The sequence below is a fragment of the Epinephelus fuscoguttatus genome, linkage group LG20 (assembly GCF_011397635.1).
Source record: "Epinephelus fuscoguttatus linkage group LG20, E.fuscoguttatus.final_Chr_v1".
NCBI lineage: Eukaryota > Metazoa > Chordata > Actinopteri > Perciformes > Serranidae > Epinephelus > Epinephelus fuscoguttatus.
Window position 1 is genome coordinate 18,349,847 of NC_064771.1, and position 10,134 is coordinate 18,359,980.

Genomic DNA, 10,134 nt, shown 5'->3' on the forward strand with positions numbered 1-10,134 from the left:
ATATTTGGTTTGACTTTTAGTCCATGTTCTTCCCAAAACTAATACATTGTGATCATTTTTACTTCAGTTCGAGTACGTCTGGATGGCAGGTTTCTCTGGGTCGTCAGAACCTGCAGGGCGAAAACCCAAACGAAGTGTCCAGAAGTGTTGCCACAATCATTTTGCATCCAAACTATGACAGTGACACCAGCAACAACGACATTGCTCTGCTCAGACTCTCCTCACCAGTCACATTCACAGACTACATCAGACCTGTGTGTCTGGCAGCCAGTGACAGTGTGTTCAACAGCGGTACTGATAGCTGGGTCACTGGCTGGGGTGCAGTGGAGGAGGGAGGTCAGTCTGCTTGTTGCTGACAAACACTTTTGTTTCAGTGTCCTATAAACAGCAGATGGATGTGTGAATTGTCTCTCTTGTTGCTGCTCCCTCAGTGTCATTACCGTTCCCTGAAACTCTTCAAGAAGTGGAGGTGCCAATTGTGGGAAACAGACAGTGTAACTGCCTGAATGGAGTGGGTACAATCACAGACAACATGATCTGTGCTGGTCTTCTGGCAGGAGGCAAAGACTCATGTCAGGTAGGCTGCTTCATTCAATCTGTCACTTGTTGCTAAATGTGTTTAGGATGGAGTGAAATCCTCACACGTGTCCTCTCTGTCTCCTCAGGGTGACTCAGGAGGTCCAATGGTGAGCCAGCAGGGCTCCGTGTGGGTCCAGTCTGGAATTGTTAGTTTTGGTTTTGGCTGTGCTCGTCCCAATCTGCCTGGAGTCTACTCCAGAGTGTCCAGTTACCAGTCCTGGATCAACTCCCACATCAGCTCTGATCAGCCAGGCTTTGTGCGCTTCACCTCCAGTGGGCTGGATGCTGACAGCAGCTTCACCTGTCCTGGTCTGCCGCCTCCTCCTCCTGCTGCTACTGGTACTGCAGCACCAGACACAACTACATCTCCAGGATCCACAATTTCCAGTGCTGAATGTAAGTATTCTCACTACCATAGCACGAGGATTATTCATGTCATTACTTTCTGTTTGTAAAAAAAAATAAAACAGACCAGGGAACAATTTGTCCAGTATCTGTGTTGCTTTCAGCCCTTTCATGTTACCACATGATGTCATGCTGTCGGCCACAGTGTGTGTTCTGATGCTCCCATTAGGAGTCACTGATGTCAGATATGCACAGACCATATTTATAGGGCTAATACGTAACATCATAGTATTTAGTTTTCATTGTTTTGTATACTGAATAATGAATCGTTATTATTGCTGCTGCCCCCCGATTGCATTTAGTAGCCTCTGTAAGTATTGTGAGTCTGTGTTGCTACGTTAAGGTCCTGTTTCTATGCCGTGTTGTTTGCAGTGTGTGGCATCACTCCCCTGAACAACAGGATAGTTGGAGGTGAAGATGCTCCAGCTGGAAGTTGGCCCTGGCAGGTTAGTCTGCAGAGATTTGGCGGCCATGTTTGTGGTGGTTCCCTCATCAACAGAGAGTGGGTGATGTCTGCTGCTCACTGCTTCTCCAGGTGGGTAGTTGTTATATAATAGAGAATGAATTTTACTGTGTTTGTATCTTGGGTTTGACTTTTGGTTCATGTTCTTCCTGAAACTAATACATTGTGATCATTTTTACTTCAGTTCGAGTACGTCTGGATGGCAGGTTTCTCTCGGTCGTCAGAACCTGCAGGGCGAAAACCCAAACGAAGTGTCCAGAAGTGTTGCCACAATCATTTTGCATCCAAACTATGACAGTGACACCAGCAACAACGACATTGCTCTGCTCAGACTCTCCTCACCAGTCACATTCACAGACTACATCAGACCTGTGTGTCTGGCAGCCAGTGACAGTGTGTTCAACAGCGGTACTGATAGCTGGGTCACTGGCTGGGGCGCAGTGGAGGAGGGAGGTCAGTCTGCTTGTTGCTGACAAACACTTTTGTTTCAGTGTCCTATAAACAGTAGATGGATGTGTGAATTGTCTCTCTTGTTGCTGCTCCCTCAGTGTCATTACCGTTCCCTGAAACTCTTCAAGAAGTGGAGGTGCCAGTAGGGAAACAGACAGTGTAACTGTCTGAATGGAGTGGGTACAATCACAGACAACATGATCTGTGCTGGTCTTCTAGCAGGAGGCAAAGACTCATGTCAGGTAGGCTGCTTCATTCAATCTGTCACTTGTTGCTAAATGTGTTTAGGATGGAGTGAAATCCTCACACGTGTTCTCTCTGTCTCCTCAGGGTGACTCAGGAGGTCCAATGGTGAGCCAGCAGGGCTCCGTGTGGGTCCAGTCTGGAATTGTTAGTTTTGGTTTTGGCTGTGCTCGTCCCAATCTGCCTGGAGTCTACTCCAGAGTGTCCAGTTACCAGTCCTGGATCAAGTCCCACATCAGCTCTGATCAGCCAGGCTTTGTGCGCTTCACCTCCAGTGGGCTGGATGCTGACAGCAGCTTCACCTGTCCTGGTCTGCCTCCTCCTGCTGCTGCTACTGGTACTGCAGCACCAGACACAGCTACATCTCCAGGATCCACAATTTCTAGTGCTGAATGTAAGTACTCTCACTACCATAGCACGAGGATTATTCATGTTATTTCTTTCTTTGTTGGTAAAAAATAAAACAGACCAGGGAACAATTTGTCCAGTATCTGTGTTGCTTTCAGCCCTTTCATGTCACCATGTTGAGTCATGCTGTCGGCCACAGTGTGTGTTCTGATGTAACATCATAGTATTTAGTTATGTTTTGTATACTCAATCATACATCGTTACTTATTGCTGCTGCCCCGATTGCATTTAGTAGCCTCTGTAAGTATTGTTAGCCTGTGTTGCTAATTTAAGGTTCCTCTTTCTATGCCCTGTTGTTTGCAGTGTGTGGCATCACTCCCTGAACAACAGGATAGTTGGAGGTGAAGATGCTCCAGCTGGAAGTTGGCCCTGGCAGGTTAGTCTGCAGAGATTTGGCGGCCATGTTTGTGGTGGTTCCCTCATCAACAGAGAGTGGGTGATGTCTGCTGCTCACTGCTTCTCCAGGTGGGTAACTGTAATATTAGAAGAGATCAAATGTTTAGTGTTTGAATATTTGGTTTGACTTTTAGTCCATGTTCTTCCTGAAACTAATACATTTTCACATTTTACTTCAGGCCGAGTACGTCTGGATGGAGAGTTTCTCTGGGTCGTCAGAACCTGCAGGGTGCAAACCCAAACGAAGTGTCCAGACGTGTTTCCAGAATCATTTTGCATCCAAACTATGACAGTGACACCAGCAATAATGACATTGCTCTGCTCAGACTCTCCTCACCAGTCACATTCACAGACTACATCAGACCTGTGTGTCTGGCAGCCAGTGACAGTGTGTTCAACAGCGGTACTGATAGCTGGGTCACTGGCTGGGGCGCAGTGGAGGAGGGAGGTCAGTCTGCTTGTTGCTGACAAACACTTTTGTTTCAGTGTCCTATAAACAGTAGATGGATGTGTGAATTGTCTCTCTTGTTGCTGCTCCCTCAGTGTCATTACCGTTCCCTGAAACTCTTCAAGAAGTGGAGGTGCCAGTTGTGGGAAACCGACAGTGTAACTGTCTGAATGGAGTGGGTACAATCACAGACAACATGATCTGTGCTGGTCTTCTGGCAGGAGGCAAAGACTCATGTCAGGTAGGCTGCTTCAGTCAAGCTGTCGCTTGCTGCTAAATGTGTTTAGGATGGAGTGAAATCCTCACACGTGTTCTCTCCGTCTCCTCAGGGTGACTCAGGAGGTCCAATGGTGAGCCAGCAGGGCTCCGTGTGGGTCCAGTCTGGAGTTGTTAGTTTTGGTTTTGGCTGTGCTCGTCCCAATCTGCCTGGAGTCTACTCCAGAGTGTCCAGTTACCAGTCCTGGATCAACTCCCACATCAGCTCTGATCAGCCAGGCTTTGTGCGCTTCACCTCCAGTGAGCTGGATGCTGACAGCAGCTTCACCTGTCCTGGTCTGCCTCCTCCTGCTGCTGCTACTGGTACTGCAGCACCAGACACAGCTACATCTCCAGGATCCACAGTTTCCAGTGCTGAATGTAAGTATTCTCACTACCATAGCACTAGGATTATTCATGTCATTTCTTTCTTTGTTGGTAAAAAAATAAAACAGACCAGGGAACAGTTTGTCTAGTATTTGTGTTGCTTTCAGCCCTTTCATGTTACCATGTTGTGTCATGCTGTCGGCCACAGTGTGTGTTCTGATGCTTCCATTAGGAGTCACTGATGTCAGATATGCGCAAACCACATTTATAGGGCTAATACGTAACATCATAGTATTTAGTTTTCATTGTTTTGTATACTGAATAATGAATCGTTACTATTGCTGCTGCCCCCGATTGCATTTAGTAGCCTCTGTAAGTATTGTGAGTCTGTGTTGCTAATTTAAGGTTCTCTTTCTATGCTGTGTTGTTTGCAGTGTGTGGCATCACTCCCCTGAACAACAGGATAGTTGGAGGTGAAGATGCTCCAGCTGGAAGTTGGCCCTGGCAGGTTAGTCTGCACAGATTTGGCGGCCATGTTTGTGGTGGTTCCCTCATCAACAGAGAGTGGGTGATGTCTGCTGCTCACTGCTTCTCCAGGTGGGTAGTTGTTATATAATAGAGAATGAATTTTACTGTGTTTGTATCTTGGGTTTGACTTTTGGTTCATGTTCTTCCTGAAACTAATACATTTTCACATTTTACTTCAGGCCGAGTACGTCTGGATGGAGAGTTTCTCTGGGTCGTCAGAACCTGCAGGGTGCAAACCCAAACGAAGTGTCCAGACGTGTTTCCAGAATCATTTTGCATCCAAACTATGACAGTGACACCAGCAACAACGACATTGCTCTGCTCAGACTCTCCTCACCAGTCACATTCACAGACTACATCAGACCTGTGTGTCTGGCAGCCAGTGACAGTGTGTTCAACAGCGGTACTGATAGCTGGGTCACTGGCTGGGGCGCAGTGGAGGAGGGAGGTCAGTCTGCTTGTTGCTGACAAACACTTTTGTTTCAGTGTCCTATAAACAGCAGATGGATGTGTGAATTGTCTCTCTTGTTGCTGCTCCCTCAGTGTCATTACCGTTCCCTGAAACTCTTCAAGAAGTGGAGGTGCCAGTTGTGGGAAACCGACAGTGTAACTGTCTGAATGGAGTGGGTACAATCACAGACAACATGATCTGTGCTGGTCTTCTGGCAGGAGGCAAAGACTCATGTCAGGTAGGCTGCTTCATTCAATCTGTCACTTGTTGCTAAATGTGTTTAGGATGGAGTGAAATCCTCACACGTGTCCTCTCCGTCTCCTCAGGGTGACTCAGGAGGTCCAATGGTGAGCCAGCAGGGCTCCGTGTGGGTCCAGTCTGGAATTGTTAGTTTTGGTTTTGGCTGTGCTCGTCCCAATCTGCCTGGAGTCTACTCCAGAGTGTCCAGTTACCAGTCCTGGATCAACTCCCACATCAGCTCTGATCAGCCAGGCTTTGTGCGCTTCACCTCCAGTGGGCTGGATGCTGACAGCAGCTTCACCTGTCCTGGTCTGCCTCCTCCTGCTGCTACTGGTACTGCAGCACCAGACACAGCTACATCTCCAGGATCCACAGTTTCCAGTGCTGAATGTAAGTACTCTCAATACAGCAGCATTTTGAACATGACTGTCATTTGTCCCTTGTTTGTAGCTCAAAGTGACAGTCCGGGGTACAGTTGACCCTTCACTAAGCCCCGCCCCTTTGTAATGGTCCTACAAGCTGTCGCAGTAAGCATGGAGCCCACACTGTAACAAATATTATAATATTTTGTGAAAAATGAAAGAGTGATTCCAGAGAGAAGCAGACAGAGGGGCCTACAGTCTGTGTTTGAAGGATATATCCAGGATGTCAAACTGACTCAGCAGCAACAACAGGTTAAAAAGACAAAGATAGTTAGAAGCTAAAGCCGAACTATAGGCTACAGATCACAGTGTAAAAGTGAACCACCACATCACTGCTGATTGCCACAGAAGACAATGAATATAAGGGGAAACTCTGCTGATATTGAACCAGCTGTGTGGCATCGCAGTGTGTGCAGATAAACAGTGTTTGGCTTCGCTCCCGTGCCGCTGCCAGCACCTGGACCTCCACTGGCAGACAGGCGGGGAGCTCTGGCATGAGCTCAACAACGTTCATCTGTGCACAATGCGATGACACACAGCTGGTTCAATATCAGCAGAGTTTCCCTGCTTCCCTTCACTGGTTCCTGTACAGCAGGGTCGGTCTTTCTTCACTGTTAAAATCATTAAAAAGCAAAAGCAGCATGTGTATACATTCAGTAGGCTATATCTTCAGTAGCTAGCTAGCTAACCCTACACTTTTCAGGGTTTGATTTTGGTTTTGGAACGGGAAGAAACGTGTATCTTTTTCCAACCTCTCCAGGTAACGTGTATCATTAATACACGACGTGCCCCAGGCACAACGTTTAGCTCCAACTCCACAACACCAGCCTGAAAATGAAGGAAATCTGAAACGACTGCATTAGAGTCAATAGAGCGCAGCTGTGTTGTTTTCGGACCCTGGTCTGAGCTGGCCTGATGCTACATTATGATTGGCCATTCTGTGTCTGGGGGAGGGACTTAGCGAAGGGTCAGTTGGCACAGTATATATGTTGATTTCAGGTCTTTCATGGGAGCATGTGCAGTGGTGTTGATACACTCTCAGTGAAACAAGCCCCTGTGTCCCAGAGACTCAGCAGCAGCAATTACCAAGATTTATTTATGAATAGTTTCTCAAATTATTGTGAGTCTGTGTTGCTAATTTAAGGTCCTGTTTCTATGCCCTGTTGTTTGCAGTGTGTGGCATCACTCCCCTGAACAACAGGATAGTTGGAGGTGAAGATGCTCCAGCTGGAAGTTGGCCCTGGCAGGTTAGTCTGCACAGATTTGGCGGCCATGTTTGTGGTGGTTCCCTCATCAACAGAGAGTGGGTGATGTCTGCTGCTCACTGCTTCTCCAGGTGGGTAGTTGTTATATAATAGAGAATGAATTTTACTGTGTTTGTGTCTTTGGTTTGACTTTTGGTCCATGTTCTTCCTGAAATTAATACATTTTCACATTTTACTTCAGGCCGAGTACGTCTGGATGGAGAGTTTCTCTGGGTCGTCAGAACCTGCAGGGTGCAAACCCAAACGAAGTGTCCAGACGTGTTTCCAGAATCATTTTGCATCCAAACTATGACAGTGACACCAGCAACAACGACATTGCTCTGCTCAGACTCTCCTCACCAGTCACATTCACAGACTACATCAGACCTGTGTGTCTGGCAGCCAGTGACAGTGTGTTCAACAGCGGTACTGATAGCTGGGTCACTGGCTGGGGCGCAGTGGAGGAGGGAGGTCAGTCTGCTTGTTGCTGACAAACACTTTTGTTTCAGTGTCCTATGAACAGTAGATGGATGTGTGAATTGTCTCTCTTGTTGCTGCTCCCTCAGTGTCATTACCGTTCCCTGAAACTCTTCAAGAAGTGGAGGTGCCAGTTGTGGGAAACCGACAGTGTAACTGCCTGAATGGAGTGGGTACAATCACAGACAACATGATCTGTGCTGGTCTTCTGGCAGGAGGCAAAGACTCATGTCAGGTAGACTGCTTCAGTCAATCTGTCGCTTGTTGGTTAATGTGTTTAGGATGGAGTGAAATCCTCACACGTGTCCTCTCTGTCTCCTCAGGGTGACTCAGGAGGTCCAATGGTGAGCCAGCAGGGCTCCGTGTGGGTCCAGTCTGGAATTGTTAGTTTTGGTTTTGGCTGTGCTCGTCCCAATCTGCCTGGAGTCTACTCCAGAGTGTCCAGTTACCAGTCCTGGATCAAGTCCCACATCAGCTCTGATCAGCCAGGCTTTGTGCGCTTCACCTCCAGTGGGCTGGATGCTGACAGCAGCTTCACCTGTCCTGGTCTGCCAGTTCCCTCAACATCTTCACCGACCAAAAAACCAAGTACTGCTTCCCAAATTGCAACCACTCCTGCACGTGAGTGTCCTGAAAAAATATTAAGACCAAATTTTACCACTGTTTAAATTTGGATTGTGTTGTTTTCCTCTGTCATTTATTTCTGCTTCTCTTCATTTTTCAATTTTTAACATTTAGCTTCAGTGTGTGGCAAAGCTCCAATGAACAGTCGTGCCATAGGTGACAGTGGTTTTGTACCTGGAGGGACGTGGCCCTGGATGGTTAGTCTCCACAAAAATGGGGTCTACACTTGTGGAGGATCCCTCATCTCTCGCCGTTTCGTCCTTACTTCTGCACAATGCTTCTCCACGTAAGAATAGAATACATTTTTATATTCATTATTCATTGTATAACATTTAAGCTTGAGATAACAGAATATGGTACCCTCTATCCTCCTGACAGCTCCAATCCAGATGCCCGTGAGTGGAGTGTGTTTGTGGGCCAGCAACTTGTGAACGGCTCTGAAGAGTTTGAGATGTCTGTTGGTGTTGCGAAGATTATACTGAGCCAAATGACAGGCTCCAATATTGCAGTGCTGTTGCTGACTGAACCAGTCATATTGACAGATTATACCCAGCCTGTGTGTATGGATGTCAGCAGTGACAGAACCTTCCTCAGTGGGACTCGCTGCTGGGTGGCAGGTTGGGAGATGGGCAGCAAGAGCAAAGGTATGGGTATATCAAACTTTTGTGTTAGAGAAAGCAGATTTTTAATAGGTGCCTCATATATGCAGGCATCATTTGATGATCATTATTTAAGAATTTATGTGATTAAATGATTTTTCCATGCACTGTTAAAGCTGGTTCGAACCTCCGAGACCTTGAAACTGAGGTGGCCAATTGTGGGAATAGTTCTAATTCGGAGAACATCTGCACTTACGCCATGGACCTTCAACAGGTACAAGTTTTCCTATCCACCAGTGTTTCTGAAATCTGTTTACCTTGTCATCAAGGCGAAGGAGTCTCAGGACCTCACTGATGATTAATCTTGTGTGTTTGCATTTGCAGGGGGATCAGGGCAGCCCTCTGCTGTGCAAGTCGGACACGTCTTGGTTCCAAGTGGCCGTTGTATCAGTGAGTGAAAGCAAATCACTTCGCGCTGATATTCAGGTCTTTGCCAAAACTTCAAGATACGGGTCCTTCTTAAAGGAGACGGTTGACGACATGCCGTCCCCTGCATCAGCTGCAGCAGGTTTCTCAATTTCATTATTCCTGTCTTTCGTTGTTCCCATTACCTCAATGTTTCTGTTGTCAGGGTGGTAGGTCTGTCATCAGCTTGGGTGGTTGAAGTTGTTCATCATTGCACTTGAAAGCTCTTGGTGAAGGTGAATTCTGCTGAAGTTTATTTACATAGTGTGTATTCAGCAGCTTTATTCAACCCAAAAATAATACGTCAGCACAAACTAATATCAAACTCATCACCGTCTCCTGTGTGAAAGTTCTGTGCTTGACACATTTACCCACCACATCTTACTCCCCCAGTGGACTATGTCGCTCTTTATCCTATGTCACCTGACCTTCTGGCGGTACATTTGTGAGTTTATTTGTGTAAATCTACCACTTTAATCTCAGAGAATATCCAAGATTGGCTCATACTAGCCCTAACCATGACCCCTTTACCCTAATCTCAACCACTTCAATGAGGACACATCAAATATGGATGGGTGTAAATAGCTGAACAGCTGCAGTGTGACTAACTTCAACCAGGTGCAAATAGACACTCCGCTCTGTAAATGCACTAAAGATACTCAGGTCACTTGTCAGACACTTCCTGAAAAGTATATTTTTATAATAACAAAAAATGTTTTACTTTAGTACGATGAATTTTTTTCTATGAATGAATTGTACAGAGAAATGCCTTTTATCACGTGTTTTACTGAATCCAGTTAAATGAAGGAACTTCTGTGTTATTTATTCTGTATTCCACTGCACCTCTGATGTCTTTCTACTTAAAAATGCAATGTATAATAAATATCGATGAAGCATAAAATAAATGTCTCAGTGTTGCTGTTTCATTTTCAGCAGTTTTACAGTACAAGATGGGATAAAACCAGAGTCCAGGTGGTCATGCTAGTTTTACAGTACAAGATGGGATAAAACCAGGGTCCAGGTGGTCATGCTAGTTTTACAGTACAAGATGGGATAAAACCAGAGTCCAGGTGGTCATGCTAGTTTTACAGTACAAGATGGGATAAAACC

At 46.3% G+C, this 10,134-nt stretch overlaps 1 pseudogene; it reads left to right on the forward strand.

Annotated features, from left to right (window-relative positions):
* LOC125880842 (uncharacterized) overlaps nt 1-9,899 on the forward strand; it is a 50,522-nt pseudogene extending 40,623 nt beyond the window's left edge.
* The last annotated feature ends 235 nt before the right edge of the window (nt 9,900-10,134 follow it).